The following is an 18,651-nucleotide window of genomic DNA, read 5'->3' as shown; positions in this document are numbered from 1 at the left end:
AGCACTTTAGTCAAGAACACGGGGACGTGGCGAGAGCGCAGAGCCAGCTGAAGCGAATGCGCCTCTCGGTGCGTAATGAGACCCGCAGCCTGGCCTGCGCTCCCCGCTCCCAAACGGTGGCTCCGAGTACTTTCAAAGTGCACAGAAGCCTCCCCGCACACCCGTGAAAAAGAAAAGGGGTCATTATGTCTATTTTATGAAGAAGGGGTGCAGAGAAAGGCGCCAGCACTTTGCCCCAGTTCACAGCCGGGGTGGGTGGGGGCTGACTGCCCCCGTTCCCACCTGGGGAGGCTCTTCCCGGCCCAGGTGGGGGGCACCTGGTCACAGGGCTTTGTCCCAAGTACCTGACTCTCCCAAGAAGCTCACGGGTGTAGGCGTCTCCAAACATAAGTCCTTTTTGGTGTGAGGCAAAGTGGAAAATATATTTAAAAATAAATGAATGGACTCTTACAGCAAAAGCTGCGGCTCCGTCAGCTGAATTGGGGCAGCTTCGGGTGTGTGAGGCCCTTGGAGCAGGAGGCTATAAACTTAGGTTGCCCTCCTGCCTGGGGGATCTCCAAGGACTTCACATATGGAGCCTTTTTTAAAAGTGAGATTCTAAAGCAAATTGTGCTTAGGGCTTGAAAACACGGAGTGTCCTTAATGGAAAAAGCTCCGTAATAGCCTGATGCTGCAGTGAGGACCTTGGGAAGGGAGCCGGGTCTCAGCCAGCGGTGTCCCAGTGCCTAGTGGGTTCATGGCAGAGAAAGGGAGGGAGAGAGGAAAGAAGGTTGGAAGGAAAGTGGGGGGAGAGAGAGAAAGAATAAGGAGAAGGGGGGGAGGGGAGGGCAGGAGGACGGGAAGGAGACAAGAGGAGGAGGAAAGGAGGGATGGAGAAAGGAGGACCAGAGAGAAGAGGGGAGGGAGGGGGATGAAGGGCAAGAGGGAGGAAAGGAGAGGAAGTTCCAGAAGAGGAAGGTGCAAAGAATGCAAGACAGCGGGGTCCCAGCTGGCTGCAGACCCCCCCCCCCCCCCGCGAGCAGTACCACCCACTGGTGATGCTGGAAGCCAGTCTGTCTCCTCTGATCACCACCACCTCAGAGCCACCCCCTGCCCTGCCCTGCCCTGCCCGAGAGGCTGAGCCCACGGATGGCTCACCAGCCTCCTTGTCATCTGGCTTTCTTGTGGGCCAACAGGATGGGACAGGAATACAGAGAAGCTGAGGTATTCACTGCCCTGGCTGTCTCCCTGCTTTGGCAGTGACCACGTGGCCGAGGCAACTGCATCACATCCCTGGCCGGGTCTAGCTCCTGGCTCCTGCCCCGCACTCACAGCCTCTGACCATGCCATCCCGCTCTGGCCCTCCAGGCCCAGGACCGGTCACGGCTTCCCACCACCATTCACCCCCAAAGCTGCGGCTCCCTGCCCCTCTGTAGCCCTACCCACACCTTTGTAAACAGTACCCTTCCTTAAATGCTCTTCTGTTAAAGCCTCTGAGTGGGTGTGAGTTTCCTGCCCAGGTCCTGACAGATGGGACGGTTACTTAACTTGCCTGAGTGGTGACTCCTTCGCCTCTAAAATGAGGAAGGTGACACTATGTGGGAAGGGCTGTTCCGAGGCTAAGAGGAGTGACGTCTGTAGGCATCTACTACTTGCCTGGGCTAGATTATAGATTTCCCATGCAGGAATTCCCTTTCTCTGCCTTTTACAACAAGCAATTGGGCTTTCTGAAAGGGATGAGGGCGGTGATGAACTTGCAGCTCACTGCCAGGGTCCAGCCTCTCTGAGCTACCCAGCAACCCTATCTGGCAGCCTGGTGGCCTTTGAAGATGCTTTTATCAGCTCACAGCTGGGGGAGAAGCGTATGTTTCACGGGTGTGATACAGGCTTGGGTAACCATCTCCAGCCAAGGGGAAACCGGCATGTGTGTGTGTTCTAACTTAGCGAGGAAGGCCACAGAGGCCTGCTGGGCCTGGGATGTCTTCCTCGAGGCCAGATTACAAGAATCCACACTCTCCCTGCTGGGCAAGGCCTCCCTTTTGGGGTGGTACTTCGTGAAGCGTTAGGCTCTGCGTTCCTAACCAGCCAGCTCTGCTCTCGATCACCAAAGCATCTTAATCACTCGTCATCACTGTGAAGGGTTCATTCAAGCTCCAAAGAAAATCCAACTTGTTCTCTCCATCATGCATTTTTTCCAAAAGTACAGAGGATTCACTGTGTGTCATCACGGCGGGGCCAACAAGGAGGAAAAGCAAATACAAAATGTGCTCTAATCCTGCAGAAGCCCCGAGTTAGAGCAGGGAGCTGGACCCGGCACGTCACCCCACGCTGTCACTCACCGGCTCCCTACGGGTACAAAAGCTGCAGATGGGACAGGGGACGTGTGCGGTGGCGCTTCAGCAGAGGGTGAAGGCAAAGTGCAGAAAGGTGGCCGCAATTGTCTTAATGGAAACAGAAGTACAGGGAAACTTGGGATGCGGTTTTCCAAGGTTACAGAAGTCCTGGTCGGCAGAGTGTGGGCTGACTGGTACCCAGGCTGTCCTGAGCCTGGTGGTTTGTTGATTGCTTTCATTCCGTCATCCTGGTAGCTGTCCCATCAGCCTGCTTCGGCTCCATGTTTGATTTTCTTTCCCCACCACCCTTATATTTGCTATTCTTTTTAATTCTCATCATTGCTGCTCCAACTGAAATCTACCATGCTCAATTTACAAAGGACAGCCATCGTTCATGCGGAAATGTATCCAATGACTTTTGAAATCCAGCCCATTATTCAGGATTCTGTGACCTCCTGTCATGCTTCCTGGTACTGTAAACACTGAGACTTGGCAGAAGAAAACTAACAAAAAGCGGAAAAAATTATGGGATTATGGTCTTCTGTTCTGTTTTAAAACACTGACTGTGTAGGGTTTTTCAACAGAGTTTTATGGACTGAATCTTCTAGGCAGGGAAACACATTTCTATCCGTTTCTGTATTAATGACATATTCATATTTACACAAACCTGATGAAGTTAGGAATGACAGAACTACATAGTTTCCTTAATTCATCCAACAAATTTTAGTAGGCACCTACTACATACCAGCCACTGTTCTTAGCACCAGGAATAAAATGGTGAATGAAACGAAGACCCCTTCTCTTGGCGATTATAATCTAGCGAGAAAAAAAGATGAAGGATGAGCATGTGACTGATGTCAGGTAGCAACACGCGCTAAGAAGGGAAAATAAAGCCAGGTAAGTGGGCAGAGAAGGCCTGGGTGCTATTTTAGATCAAGCTGTCAGGGACGGCCTCCTGATACAGGAAAAGAATTTGGAATGTGGAGTTTTGGAGTCAGAGTGTCCCAGGCAGAGGGAACAGTCAGTGCAAAAGTCCTGGAGCAGCAAAGCCTGGCAGGTCAGAGGACAAGGAAGAGCCAGGAGGTGAGCGTGGCTCCATGGAGGGAGGAGGAGGTGAGCAGTGGGAGTGGAACTCAGCAAGTCTGTCGGAGGGTACATCCCGCAGGATCCACAGACCACGGGAAGAACTCCGGTTATCTTTCAGGGTGAGCTGGGAGTCTCCTTGGAGGGTTCTGTGTGGATTCTGAGCAGATCGTGATACACTAAGTTTGAGAAGACCCACTCTGCCTGCTGTGTGAAGAACAGACTTAGGGCAGAAACAGAGAGGCCAGCCGGGGCCACTGCCACAGTCCAGGCAAGAACGGGCAGGCCCTCAACCAGATGTGATGTATTTGCTGTTTGGCTTATAATTTTCCTTGCCTTCCATGAACTGGGATTTTTTTCCCTCCTTGGTGAAATAAACCTTCCTACTTCAAAGCTAACCCCACGACAGACTTTCTTAAATGGAATATAATGTCAACTAAAATTACATTACCCATATATTCTCTTCATCCCGTTCACCCCAACTTGACAAAAGAAATACAAGATTCTTTTTTGCTTTTCTCTGCATAAAAATCTTCCCAGCAGTTGGTCTCAAATTTTTGAGGCACCGGTACAAGATGAGATTAGAAACTGAGAACTCTGCTTTATTAAATGTTCTTTTCTTCTAGTAAAATTGGGTTTAATCACTTCCCAACTATACATTTCAGACTTTCACAAGTCATCCTTCTAAAGGAATGCTTGTGGTGCTAATTTTCAGGGATTGACTCATACTCGGAATTATAGTATCTGAAAGTTGTCATCTCTATTAACAAAAGATTATTACTGAATTTTCACCTTGAAATCAGTTTTTAAAAACGTCTCCATTTTTAAAAACTGGCATTGAACAATGCCAAAATATGGCATTGAACACATTGTTCGTTAATAATATTTAGTGCCCCTCTCCGCAGACAGTTCCTGCAGAACAGTTATTCCTCCCTTCCTGCTAACATCAGGCTTGACCATTTGATTTCCTCTGGCCCATGAAATGTGAATGAATGTGGGCCGTGCCATCTCTGCCAGGAGCTGTCAAAGCTAAGACACAGCCTCACCACTGCTCTCTTCCTCTGCCATGAGGCTGGTGTGTCCCACCTGGGGCTGCTTTTTCAGCCCAGGTTCTGGAATAGAAACAGCACTAGAGGAGAGCCAAAGTGACCCGTGAGCCGTAACTCAGAGAGAAAAAGATCTTTCTTTGTGAGGACGCTGAGAGCTGGGGTTGTTTGTTACTGCAGCATAACTAAACCTCAGCTGACTGATAAACACATATACCTATGTTTTGCCCATGTTTGCTTCAAAGAGGTGGAGCCGTAAACTAGGGCCTGTTGCTTTCTTACAGATCATTATAGCCTGATTTGAACTTGCAAAAAAGGACCTGGAGAAAACTTCAGTGGCATTTTGAAGACTTCTTAAAGAATCAAGTGATCTCTGTGTTCTCTCTGGTTTAGTTACACTTTGGGGATTTTTCTAATGCAGAAAATTTCCAAGATGGAGTTTCATTTGTGACCTTCCTCTTCAATGTCTTAACCTGGGGCCAGGGATATAGAAAACACTGTGCCTGCCAGCGGACCAGGGGATGTGGGGAGGTGGGCTGGCCCCTGTTACCCCAGCCTGCCTCCAAGATCTGGGGGGTGAACACTGACAGCTACTATCAGTAGTTTATCATTTCAGGGAGTGTCCTGAAGTTACTTAGAGATCTTCCTAAATGTGAACACATATCAGGTACTTCGTAATTCCTCAGCATAAAGGTCCTCAGTGGTTTGTTAATGCACTTAAAATGAAAGTCTAAAGTTCTTTTTTTTTTTTTTTTGAGATTTTTTTTGAGGGAGAGGTAGTTACTTTATTTATTTATCTACTTATTTATTTTTAGAGCGGGTACTAGGGATTGAACCCAGGACCCTGCACATGCTAAAGTTCTTCCCACAGTCTGCAAGGCTCAGCATGAACCCACCCCTGCCTGGCTCTCTCCTCCTTGGCTCTCTCTTCTCCATTCTTACTGGTCTCTTTTCAGTTTCCCAAACACATTAAAATCTTTCCTATGTTAGAGACTATGCAATTGCTGTCTCTTCCTCCTGGAACATTCTTGATTCCTCTCCTGTTTTATTTCCCAAAGCATAAAAGACCCCGTCTGAATAGCTGGGGCCCTTGAGAAAGGGTGTTCCGAGCACCATGCTCGCGGCAGCCCACGTGCTCACCAGCTCTCAGGACAGACAGTAAAGCACAGAAGAGGGTCAGGGGAATCCCTCTGCACCCTTACTCAGGTTTTCTCAAAACCCTGCCCACAGATCACCGCCATGCCCACTCTTGGGAGAGGTCTGACCAATGCTGTTGCAAACCACCTTGTGAATCAGAGGTGCTGGCTCCAATTAATATCACTAATACCCCTCTTTGTTGTCCACTTTTTCTGTCCCTTCCCATTTCAATTTTTTCCCCACACTGCTGTCTAGTCCTGTCTATACAACCAAAATGAGAGATCTGTAACCAGAAGGCAAATCTTTTTATGATAGTGAGTCTCTTCCTTTGTAGGAAGATCGTAGCTTCCTTTAAGTGGTTGGAATTATCACCAGCACAGCTTCTCTTGCATAATAGGTCTACCCGAGGTGTAGCTATTTTAAGCCATACATTTGATTGTTGTCACTCTTTGTTCCCTAAAGCCCACATGGATCCTATTGTAAGTATCTTTGTTTCCTTTATTTCTGCAGGTCCTCACTCCAAGGGAGAAAAAGGATGAATTATTTTATTTCTTTCATTTAATTTTTCCAGGCGCCTGGGGAATGTGCTTAGAGAAATCCAAACAGAAGAAGAAAAAAGAGTGTCGTTGAAAGACGATCAGCCCCAATGCCTTTACTTGGCTTCAGAGGGAAGAAAAAGGTTCTTCAGTGGGCGGTGGTCCATTTGAAAGGACAGAAGAGAAATCTCTTTTGTCTGTGACAGTCTCATTCACAGCCCATAATGCTTCTCTCTACATTCTGCAAGGGGGTACTCCACAAAGCAATATGCATATGGGCATGTATACACACACACACACACACACACACACACACACTCCCACCGGTGTGCAAGCCAAAGAATGTGGAAGGGCTTCCTCTGTGAGCTGGCAGTAAATCTCTACAGAGTGAGATACAGTCATAATGCCTGTAAGGGACTAAGCAAAGACTTCATTCCCAATCAGCATCCAAAACTTGGGGCGTCTTGTACACTTTTCTAACATTTTGCCATCATTAGCATTCTCTCTATTTTATGTACTCTGAACCTTCCAATTCATTACAAACAATATAAAAATATTACTATTACTAACAACAAAAGATAGCATTTTGATGGCTTGTTATGCTACGTGCCAGATACTAAATAATTCGTGTGCATTTTATGATTAAATTTTTAAAAAGAGCCCTTTACTTAGGTATGATTCTTGTTGTTGTTGTTATTATTATTATTATTATTACTATTATCATTTTCTAAATCATAAAACTAAGGCTTTGAGATTTAAATAACTTGTGTTTGGGTTTCAAGTCCCAATCATCTGACTCCAGGATCCAAGCTCTTAAATAGACACTGGTGTCGTCTCACTATGGAAACCACATGGAAGAGCAGAACGCAAAAGAGCGGAAAACTCACCATTTAAAAGGGCTAAAAGCAGGACACCATTTTCCCTAGCAAACCCAGTCCCACCCAGCAGGCTCTCCCCCTCTCACTGCTCTATAAACTGGGACAATTTCCCAAGATCCTGTCCTCATTTCTCTGCTCCTCTGTGGCTGCGTTACATCACTTGAGCCCTCATCCACAGGCATGCTCTGTAAGTGGCTCCGTTTCATAGTGAAATCCTTTGGGAAAATCCCCTAAAATACACTGGCTGGAGCCCAAGAAGGAAACTTCGTAGACCAAATTCCACTCTAAATTAGAAAATATTTTAGTAAGGACCTACTATATTTATAGTAGGTGTGAATCTCCCCCTTCCCACTTACAAAAGTGATAGAAATTCCGGATGAGATCTTGCCACCAAGACAGAGAGAATCTTCTCCATATCAGCACTGGGAACTGACGAAACGCCGTGACAAACTGGAGAGGAAGAGCCTGGAGGCAGCCTGTCTGAAAAGATCTCAGGAAACACTCACTTAGAAAGAAGGCACTCTCTACATCCCCAAAGACCAGGGTTGAAATCATTTCTGTTTGATACCCACGTAGCAGGGAGCACAGAACTCGGCTCTAAACACCAGAAAAACAGGAGACTGCTCCTTCGGGGGAGTGCCACACGACAGCGGGGCCCGGGATCAGCGCTAACGCGGCCGGACACCTGTGCCACCAGCCGCAGGAAGCCCGGCAGGCGTGGGGCTCCGGGCAGCCTCCCGGAAAATGCGACAAACTGTCTGGGCCGCCCACCCCGGGACAGACCCGTGTGCTTGGGGATGTGATCCTGACCAGCACGTGTATTAATTATTTCCGAGGCCTGGCAGTAACTCTGCGGGCTTCTGTGGCAGAACTATCCAGGCACCACTCGGCGCTCCGCAGGAAGAGGTGTGGGGACGGCATGGAAGCTGTCCCACACGTGGCCCTGGCCCCTTCCAGCAACCACCTTCCCTTTCTTTAGCCACACTGAAATCATGTCCAAAACTGAGATGAAAAACGGTAAATGGAGTGATTCAGATCTGCCCTTGAAGGGCTCCCCAAACATACATTCACCACGGCAGACATCCCAGCGCACCACAATTCCATCACTCTCACCTCGCGTGGTTTTCTTCCATTTTTCTCTACCCCAAGGAAGTCCATCTCCTTGCGGCTCTTTCTATGGTGCACGTTTGCCCATTCCTACCTTGCTGGCCTCTGCGGATGCCTTCTCCCCGCCTGGAATGCTCTTAATTCCTCCCCACAAACTCACTTTCTAGCCCTTCCTCAGAATCTTTTGGACCCTGAAACCTGCTTGGTACAGATAAATGGCTTGGTTGTCTGTCCTCTTCCCACTCACCCCTTCTCACCTCTGGTGGGTTAGTTAGGCTTTGGGAGGTAACTAACTAGAAAGAGCTTCGTTATTTCCTGGATGCTCCTCTCTGAAGATTGGCTGAGCCTATGCTGAATGCAAGGATGGTCTGGGAGGGACCAGTGAGTGTCAGAAGCCCCACAGTCCATTCAGATAGAGCTTGGAGCATCTCCACCTCTGGACCACTCTAGGCACTGGCAGGATGGCACAACCCTGAGCAGAGGGTGAGAGCATCAAACAGAAAGGTAGGGAGAGCAGAGAGAATGGGGACTCATCTGAGGCTGCTCTAAATCCATCAAAGGGTGACCAACAGGAAAGCAGAGAACTGTTTTACACCTTCTAGAATGCCATGTGTCGAGGACTGCCCATCAGCAAGATCATTTTCTTGCTTCCTACGTGTCTTTGAGACATGGCAGGATAACAGCAGAGTTCCAGGAGATGCTCAGCTGCTCCAGCCGTCCGTGGTCCCACCTGGCTCCGTACCTTCCCAGTGCTTGTTATCTCTAGCACACACACTTGCCCTGAACAAAGGTCTGTTGCTTGCTTTATGTGTGTATACCTTTTCTTCCCAGTGAATTTCTAGGTTTCTTGATGTCAGCGCTTGTAATTTAAGCATGTGCCTACTTTCATTATATAATCTCTAATAAGATGTAGTTTTGTAGTTTCTTCCTCTATTATCGTATTATGTAAAAACAACAGGGTGGATTTTCATCAACTCTGCAGAAGTTTTGTGCGGGAGGGTAGCTTAAAACCAAGCACATTTATCACCACAGAGTTCTGGAAGTCAGAGGTCTGAAGTGGTTCTTACAGGGCTAAGGTCAAGGCGTTGGCAGGGCCGCACTCCTGGAACCTCAAGGGGAGAATCTGTGGCCCTTTCCAGCTGCTAGAGGTGGCCCACTTTCCTTGGCTCCTGGCCTGTTTCTCCACCTTCAAAGCCAGCAGCATAGCATCCTCAGACCCCTGTCCCTAATGAGGATTCTTGTATACTGGGCACATCTGGACAATCCAGGATAATCTCCCCATCTCAAAATCCTTGACTTAATTCCACCTGCAAAATCCCTCCTGCCACATTCACAGGTTCCAGGGAGGACAGACATCTCCAGGCCTGAAGGGACAGAAAAGAGAACGGTTTCCCAAGCCCAGAATGGGGTATGCTGGTGGGGAGGTCTCAGTGGGGCCCGGGGGTGGTAGAGGTCATAAATACCAGACCTCCATCCCTTCCTACTGGGCAGAGTGTTTTTGAGATGGTCTCGTGTAAAGCAGAAGCTACACCACACGCCTATAAACTTAGCTTTAGGGGTGTTGGGAGGAGAGAGCCCAGCCGAAGGAGGTGGCACTCTAACATAGGGGAGAAAGTAAGAGCCCGACTGCCGGGGTCCAAACCCCAGTGTCACCAGTGACTGGCTAGGTGACTTCAGGCCTCTGTGTCCCCCTCTGTAAAACAGGGATGATGATAAGAACGTCCAGCCCAACGGGCAGGGGTGAGAATTTAAGGAAATAGCGTTTGTGGAACACTTAGTGTGGCTAATAGTGGGTGCTACTGTGACTCTTCTTTAAAGAGGCTGCAAATGGGTTTCAGTGAAAAGCCTCCATGCTGTGGACAGAGAAAACAAAGCGGTTTCAAAGGGAAGGTCCAAGGTCAAACACTCAGAACCACAGGTCCTGATTTTCGGACAACCTGTTTCCCACATTGGGCAACTCGAGGTGGACTTCCTCCGGAGTGCAGGGCAAGCAGGATTTACATATTTAACAAGCACATCTGGAAAGGCCAGTGAGTGCTCATAGTAGATCTGTCGAATCAAAGCAACAGTTCTGTGATGGATTTAAAATATGTTCACAAAGTCTTTGATGCCTTGGGGGAGGGTAAAGCTCAGTGGTAGAGTGTGTGCTTCGCATGCATGAGGTCCTGGGTTTAATCCCCAGTACCTCCCTTAAAAGGGAATTTTTTTTTTTTTAAGGTGAAGGCTAACTCTCTTCTCCTTGAGTATTGGCTGGATTTAGGGACTCACTTCTAATGAACAGGATAAAGCAGAAGTGAAGGTGTGCGACTTTGGAGACCAAATCATAAAAGGCACTGCAGGGTCCTCCTTGCTCCTTCCCTGGGTCACTCACTCTGGGGGAAATAAATGGCCACATGGTGAGGACACTCAAGCAGCCTCTGGAGAGACTCACACAGGCCTCCTGCCAACAGCCATGTGAGAGCAGCATCTTGAAAGCAGATCTTCCAGCTCCAAGCAAACCTTCAGATGAAAACAGCGCCTGTAGCATCCCAACTGCAGTCTCCTGAGAGGCTCTGAGCCAGGCCACCCAGCACAGCCACACTCAGAACTCTGACCCTCAGAAACTGTGAGATGATAAATGTTAGTCATATTAAACACCTAAGTTAGGGGCTATTTTGTTATGCAGCAATAGAAAACTACAAAGCTCTTTGGTTGATAAGATATCAAACTCTGATTCCTTTACCAGGGGCATCTTGAAACGTGTTTCAGCATCACACATACATGACTGATTATACACAGCAGGCCGTGAGCCTGAATCCTTGGGGTCTGTAAAGGTATCTTCTACACGTGCATGTGTGCCGTCCAGAGAGCTGCGGGTACACCCAGGAAGTTCTATTTGTACAGTTCTCTTTCAGATACAGGAGTCACGCCTTGGGATGGTGCTGGCGTAGCAGCCCTGTTACAACATTTGGCCAGCAGACCCTTTGTCATCTTCGAAAGTCCCATCAGGGACTTCAGAAAATTTTCCTAATTCACTTTTAAATAAATCCCTAATTTAAAGGACCTAACTGCCATTCTCTGGCAATATCTCACACACAGAGGCCCACAAACTTTCCAAAGACTGCAGTGCATTTATCCAGCATTAATTAATTACTAATAAATAGTTAATAATGAATGCACCAGGCACCAATCTTTACAAAGATGAGGAGACACAGCCTGGGCCTTCAGGAAAATCACTATCTCATAGTCACTACACCCATGTGGAACAGTATTCCAAGGCCCTGGAAGGAGGGGGGAGAGACCGCGTGGGCTTTAAAGAAGAGACAGTGTTTGCGCAGAGACACAATTCTAACTTTGGAAAGGATTTCTGCAGCAGCTTCAGGACCCCTACCCTTGCTCTGAGTGGAAAACCAGAGGAAAGCGGAGTGAGATGTTTCTGATCTGCGGTATTACTCAATGCTTGGTGGAGTATTCGAGTTCAAGGAAAGCACCAAATAATAGCAACCATAAGCCAGGACGTCAGTCTTAGCTCCAAACACCACCTTGGTTCTCATGAAAGGTTCAAGTCGAGGGCTCAGCACCAGGCAGTGTGGGAAGGACACACATCTTCTCCTCGACGGGCTCTGTCCCAGGTCAGCCTGAACGGTACCCAACGCCGCTGCCCCAGCTTGGAGGCTGGCGGAACCCACATAACAGGTGGAATTCTGTATCAGTAAGAGGCTTCCAGAGTGTTTACTCCTTGCCAGATTTATTTAGCAGGTATGGGATTGAAAGGATTTCCCCACAGGATACGGACACACGAGTGTGCGGCGAAAATGCTTTTTCAACAAACGCTCCCTCTAATCAGGTCTCGGTTTCCGCATTCTAGCAGGACAGCGCTCGCTGCCCTTCACTGGCATTTCAGGCAAGAACAAACAGCCGCGCTGACAAACCAAGCCAGCTGAAACATGGACATCTGTCTGTCACTCTGAAGAGCAGCTGTCACTCTTCGCTCTTGCAAAACCCACAGTATATTTTAATATTATGTTAGATCTGTACATTGAAGATGAAACAACTTTAGGTGTCTGGAAGCCTAAAACATCTGAACGAGAAGGGAAAATACCTTCCACCCACTGCTTTGTCTACCTTAGATGGTTTCCAGAAGCTTCTCAAGTTTATGCTGGGTCTAAAGAATGTGTTCATTAAGAATCTGCCATATCAGAGCTTAAAAATGCAGCTGAATGTTTACGGGTCTCTTGAAGGGCCTGCTGGGAGTGGGGACGTGGCCACCCCAGCAAGGTTCTTATCTAACGCTCTCTTTCTCTGCATCTACAGTGAGGCCAAAGCAACCAGATGAAGAGGGAAAAATCACCCCCTCATCTGGCCTGTTTGATGCCAAACATCTGGACGTTACATAATAAGCCACTGGGGTCTTTTTTCTTGCTCTCCTTTTTTAAAAAAAGGCCTAACAATTAAATCTGGTTTTTAAACTCGACATTTCATGTATTTTCCATGAGCTCTTTGAGGGGACTGGTCTTGATTATTCTTTTCCGTTAAAAATCGTACAGTAATGCTGAGAGAAGAAATCACTAAAATAAAGCTGAGAACCATGAAGGTAACCTCTGATCCTTCCTCAGAGTCTTCAGACTCCATTCCTCACGGGTAAGCCGCTCAGGGCAGTAAGGAAGATGCCCCCACGCTAATGGCCGTGGACGCCAGCGATCTGCACTTTGAGGAGCACTCGCTTCTGCACAGCGGCTCGGTTTTGCACAAAGAGGAAAGATACCAACAACTCAAGGAACTGCTTTCTGTTTAGTTCCTTACAATTTTTCAAAGCACCTTGAGACAGGACAGTGGACTAGAAAGTGTTCTGAGACCACAGCTGCCCGTAAGGTAGCCAAGTCCTCGGTCAAACACAAGATGTGTCCATGAGGAGTGAGTATCCTGGTCCTCTCTCTCTCTCCCTCTCCCCCCGCACAGAACCCGCGCCAGCCTCCTTTACTTTTTCAGGAACTGGTGAGTCTTTCTCATTAACTGAGGCTATTTTCCCTTCCCTGGCTACTGTCTTTCCTGCCTCCTGGTTACTCCTCCAGCTCCCTACTGCCACCCACTTACCCCTAAAAAGCGAGCATGTGAGCAAAATGGTGAAACATCATGTCTCAAGCACTGTGGCAGGAATCATCCCCACATTATTATGGAGAAACTGAGGCTCGAGAAGATTAAGTAACTTGCCTGCCAAGTGGCTGAGCTGGAATTTGAACACAGGTCTGTCGGTAGACATGGTAGTGTAAAACCACGGGTGAGAGCTTGGCCTTTGAAGTCAGCAGACCTGGGTGCAGGTCTGAACTCTGCCACTTAACTGTGTGACTTTGAGCAAATCACTAAATTTCTCTAAGCTATCACTTTCCGTATCTGTAAAATGGAGATAATAATAAAAGTGTCTCCATAGGGTTTGTGATAATGAGAAAACGAAGGTAAAGTACTTGGTAGAGTGTGCTGGAAATTTTCAATAATTATTAGCTATCATTATTAGTGTCCACTAGATTTGCTATATTTCACTCCATTGTACAACTTCCACAAGAACACTCTGCCTTTGGCTGTTAGGCTTTAAATAAAATATGCTAGTTATTCTAGATTTAGTGGCAAGTAACAAAAATCCAGTGAAGAGTTGCTTAAACCATAGGGATTTTTATTGTCTGTTCAACAGGAAGTTTGAAAGCAGATGGTCCTAAGGTAGGTTTGGTGACGTAATGATACTATTAGGGAATCAGGCTCATCTATTACTTCTCATGCTCACAACATGGCTGCCGCAACTCCAGACATCACATATTCATGTGATAGAATGGAAGAGAGAATGACAATAATAACACTCTCTTCATATTACTCTCTCTTATCAGGAAGGAAAATGGTTTTCAATGGCTTCCAGGAGGCTTTACATTACATACCCTTGGTCAAAAATGATTACATGTCTGCACATGTCTGGAAAAGAAAAATAGGATTGCCATGGCTGCCCGCAAACTTTTTCCATAAAGGGCCAGATAGTAAATTATTTAGTCTTGGCAAACTATGCAGTCTCTGCCACAACTAGTCAACGCTACTGTTGTAGCATGAAAGTGTCTACAGACAAGAGGGAGACAAATGAGTGTTTGTGCCCCGATAAAATTTTACCAAAAGAGCCAGCAGTTAGATTTGGCCAATCCCTATCTTGGACCAATCATGATTCATCTGTGTCCCTGAGTCCATGGCTGCCCAGATTAATTTGGGTTCCAACAGCAAGGAAAAAGGAGAATGCCTATTGGGCAGGGTATGCCACAGGGACTGGTCCCAAAGACTCCTGGGAAAGAGGAGAGATGTGAAGTTGTGAGGAGCAGACCTGGACTGTCAGGAAGCTAGGGGTGTGTGTACAAGGGACCACAGTGAGGGAGCCAGTCGTAGGCCCCTGCCCCCACAACTTTAGCCAGAGACCTGTTACTTTTATCTGTTCTACCTACAGGCAGACCTTGGAGATGCTGTGGGTTCCAGATCACTGCAATAAAGCGAATATTGCAATAAAGTGAGTCACAGGAATTCTGTGGTTTTCCAGTACCTATAAAAGTTATGTTTACACTACTGTAGCCTGTTAAGTGTGCAACAGCAGTATGCCTAAAAAAACAACAATGCACATACCTTAATTTAAACATACTTTACTGCTAAAAAATACTAATCATTATCTAAGCCTTCGGTGAGCATAAGTTTTTGCAACAGTAGTGTCAAAAAAATCACTGATCACCATAACAAATATAATAATAATGATAAAGTTTGAAATATTGCAAAAATTACCAAAAATGACACAGATATATTGAGTGAGCAAATGCTGTTGGAAAAATGGTGTGGATAGGATTGGCACAAACTTTTAATTTATAAAAAAACCAAAAAAAAAACAAAAACCAAACAAACCACAATATCTGCAAAGTACAATGAAGTCATGAATGAGAAAAACAGGTCTGCTTGTATTGCATTTCTGTTTGGGGGGCTTTTAGAGGCAGGAGCAGAGGAAAATCTCCAGTAAAAAATTAGAAACTCCTGGTCTAGAAGATAAAGATCTCATCTGCCCATAAAACATCCCTTCATAATTATACCTCCCATGATTCCAGTAAATAAACTCTGCCCCCATGAGACGCTCTATTCACGGAGGCCAAGTCCTTCTCCTGTTTCTCTGCTCATCCTTTTCCTTCAACCTTCGCCCCGCTCACCTGCAGGCTGAGATTCCCCTGTTAATTTTACTCAAATAGAAAGTGTCCCCAACATACAAGACCCCTTGCCAGCCTAGCATACTCATTCAGTACTTACTATCTAGTTACATAAAGAAGCAAAAGATACAGTCATTTTCTTTACATTTCATAAATCTCGTTGCACAGAAAGAATAGAAGTGAAAGGTGAATATACAGGTGAAATATAAAGGTGATTAGAAAAAATATACATATTTAGAAAAACAGTGTAGACTTCCAAAAGCATTTTATCCCTTGAGTATATCCCTTGGAGTACATGCTCTCCAATAAGGTTGCCAGGACTCACCCTGTGGAGGACTTTTCTCTTTCAGAATTACATTTAGATCCAGGCACAGAAGAAACCCAACCTTATTCAGTTAGAGTGTATCCTATTTCCTTTTTCTAAAAATGGTTTCTCTTACCTTGATCGCTGACTTCTTCACTGGAGTCCAAATGACTTCTGGATGGTTCCAAACATCATATCCACCTTCAAGAGCAGCCGTCAGCACTGAAGGTATTAGCAGATGTGACTTGCATTCTGAAGGCCATTCCTCAGAAGATGCCCCCACTGTTCATGGCGATGGCCACTCCACAGCCATGACCGCACTCCTGAAAATATGACAGATCAAGGAAGCCCCCTCAGTGGTACAGTCAAGGGAAGTTCTTAGGCAGGAACAGTTAGAGTTGAGCCCTGAAGTCTGGTGAGGTTTGGTGAAGACTAGGAATAAAGATTCGGAGACGGAGAAGCACTTGAGTTCCACACCTAGACTCTGAAGTCTGGATTCAAATCCTGGCTTTGCCACTGACTAGCTGTGGACCTCGCACTATTCACTTCACCTCTCTGGACCTCAGCCTCCTCATCTACAAAATGGGAACAATAAGACTACTGCTCTCTCAAGGCTGCTGCTGAGGATTACATGAGTTAATACAGGTTCAACACTAAATATGACGGAAATGCTTGCTTTTGTCAGTAGTAGGAGTTTCTGAAATCTCATTGACTGTCTTTCCTGGTCAGTCAAAGGGATTCACGAATTGCCTCATTTTTTAGATATTAAAAAGTGTAGTCCATATGCATGACTGGGACAATACCAGAAACTGACACATGGTAACTGACTATACTCAATTTAAAGAAAGAAGAAAAAAAGTGTAGTCCAATCAAATACAAAACCTGACCTCTCATTTCAATCACTGTTTCTCGCCTTCCACCAACAACTGGAGGCAGGCCCAGGTTCAGGAACTTGTGGTGGGGAAGGGGACATGGTCTGTGTTTTCTTCTTCTTGGACCCTCTGCCTTCTCCATTCACTGGCTGGTGACTCAGGTCACGCAGGGCCCAAGGAACAAAGTTCTTCAAGGGGGGCTCAGTTGTAATTAGGGGTTGGTGGCCGATATATAAATGCATGCTCTTTCTCTTGTGGGGTACTTCTGTGGGTTATTCTGATACCCCCTCCCCCATGGTTGGAGGTCCCCTTTCATGGGCAGCCTCTGCTGACAGCCTCTTCCCCCACAGGTCCTTGTTTATACTGCTCACCCGTGCCTGGGGAAGCAGGTCCACTCTGCCAACAGGAAGACTAGTTAGTGCATGTGTGCCCTGCCAGCTCCTGGAAGTAGAGGCTGTTCCAAATACCTCCTTCTCTTGCCACTGTAAACACTTCTCTCTACTCTGAGGTCACATCAGTCCAAACTCCAGAACACACCTGTAAAGTTCTCCAGGTGGTTCTCTGGAGCCCTCCTCACTTATTTTAACATAGGTGGGAAAGCACAAGAGGTGGACACTTTCATTAAAAAAATGTTCCCTGCTGGCCTTTCCTGGGCACTTCCTTTGGCTCCCATTACACAGCCTGGAAGTGAGGGATGGCACTGACTCTCCAGCAATCCCACAGTGATGGTCTGCACCTCACTGCAGAAAGTGGGCAGCTATTAGGTTGGTGTGTGAAACACCAGTCTCAGTGGAAAGTCCAGCACGTGTGAACAGGAGTCCCCCTCTATCGTCCTGCCAAGGGTGGGTGAATGCTAGGTTGCAGCAGATTGGGAGCATTGTGGGAAATTCCCGCAAGGTAGCTTAGGTGGCCCAAGGGAAGAGCTTGACTACCAGAGGGGATGGAATTTGGGCTTCATGGTATAGACAATGGGAAGCCAAGGAGGACTTCTCTCTGCTTTTCCCCATGCAGAACACCCTCTGACCTCTCTCCGGGAGTTAGGTGGGCCTGATTTTTTATTTAAAATCAAAAAGGCGAGTGCCAAGTGTGTGTGTGTGTGTGTGTGTGTGTGTGTGTGTGTGTGTGTGTGTGTGTGTGTGTAGGGGGTTAGCCTGCAGCAGGGGACACGAGACCAGCCACAAGCCAAAGATAAAAGTGAAGAAAGAAAAACAAATAAAAAGTCCAGTGAGCAGAGAGAAAAGCCGACCCTCCAGCCCGTACACTAAATGAGGACGCCTGGCGCCTGCAGCGAGGTCAAATGAGGTCAGAGGAGCTTATCTCTCTGTGCGCCTGAGACTGAGGGCATCCCGGGACAGCGGCGGGGCTGGAGGCTCCCCGGATCCACCTCTCGTAAGCAGGCCAGGATCCCAGGACTCGGGCGCTGGGCAGGACCCTCGGAAAAGGTGGAGGTTTAAGTCTTTTGCCCAATAAAAGGGAGGCTGCCGACTGCTTCTTCTGGTGGGAGAAGCTCTCAAAAAGAGACAAAGAATTGTCGAAGTGTCTGCAGGTCTCCTTCAGAATCAATTCTCAGTATAAGGGCCCTAAAACAGAAAATAAATAAAACACTCCTGAAATCACCAACATACCTGCTTCAGTTACACGCCCCAAATCCTGATTCTCTGAGTTGGGGACAAAGAGAGACGCCGCCGGGACCATGAGGCGCAAACCTCCCACAGGAACCGGAGGTGCAGCCCACAGCGCCCGAGGCCCGGGTGTGCCAGCGTTCGTTAAACTTTTGCAGGAGGGATGCGCTGGCCCCAGCCTCCCGGTGCGGCTCGCGCGGACCCCGGCAGGGCACCAGCAGCGCGGCACTGCCACCTTGTGGGCACCGGCCGCCGGGCGCCGCGCCGAGGGTGCAGTCGGCGGGGCGGGCGGCCGAGGGCCGGGGCCCCGCGCGGCCGGCGCCGCCCGCAGGAACCCCTCGCCGAGCGGGAGCCGCTGAAGCCCAAGGGGGCGGGGCCGGGGGCGGGGCGCTCCGGCTCCGGTCACGTGGGTTAGCAACAGGCAGCAACCAATGGGAGCGTGAGTCAGATGGTGCGTGCGCTCGCCGTCCGCGGGAGAGGTGGGGCAGGGAGTGGAGGCATCCCTGCGCCCCGCGCTGAATCCGATCGGGAAGAAGGCTCCCTAAATGGGTGCGCCTTTCGGGCGGG

The 18,651-nt window shown here is 47.8% G+C and overlaps 1 long non-coding RNA gene across 4 annotated transcripts in view; it reads right to left on the bottom strand.

Moving 5' to 3' along the window:
• The window catches only part of LOC106729330, a 71,808-nt gene extending 53,388 nt beyond the window's left edge, over window positions 1–18,420 (bottom strand). For all 4 annotated transcript variants that reach the window (XR_004313432.1, XR_004313430.1, XR_004313431.1 and 1 more), the window contains exons 1-2: window positions 18,088–18,420; window positions 15,727–15,913 (exon numbers count right to left, since the gene is read on the bottom strand). This is a non-coding gene — a long non-coding RNA (uncharacterized LOC106729330). The remainder of the gene's footprint in view (window positions 1–15,726; window positions 15,914–18,087) is intronic.
• Window positions 18,421–18,651: the final 231 nt, after the last annotated feature.

This window comes from Camelus ferus, chromosome 20 (assembly GCF_009834535.1).
Source record: "Camelus ferus isolate YT-003-E chromosome 20, BCGSAC_Cfer_1.0, whole genome shotgun sequence".
Taxonomy (NCBI): Eukaryota; Metazoa; Chordata; class Mammalia; order Artiodactyla; family Camelidae; genus Camelus; species Camelus ferus.
Note: the sequence above shows the minus strand (reverse complement) of the source record. Positions and strands in the feature narration are given on the sequence as shown.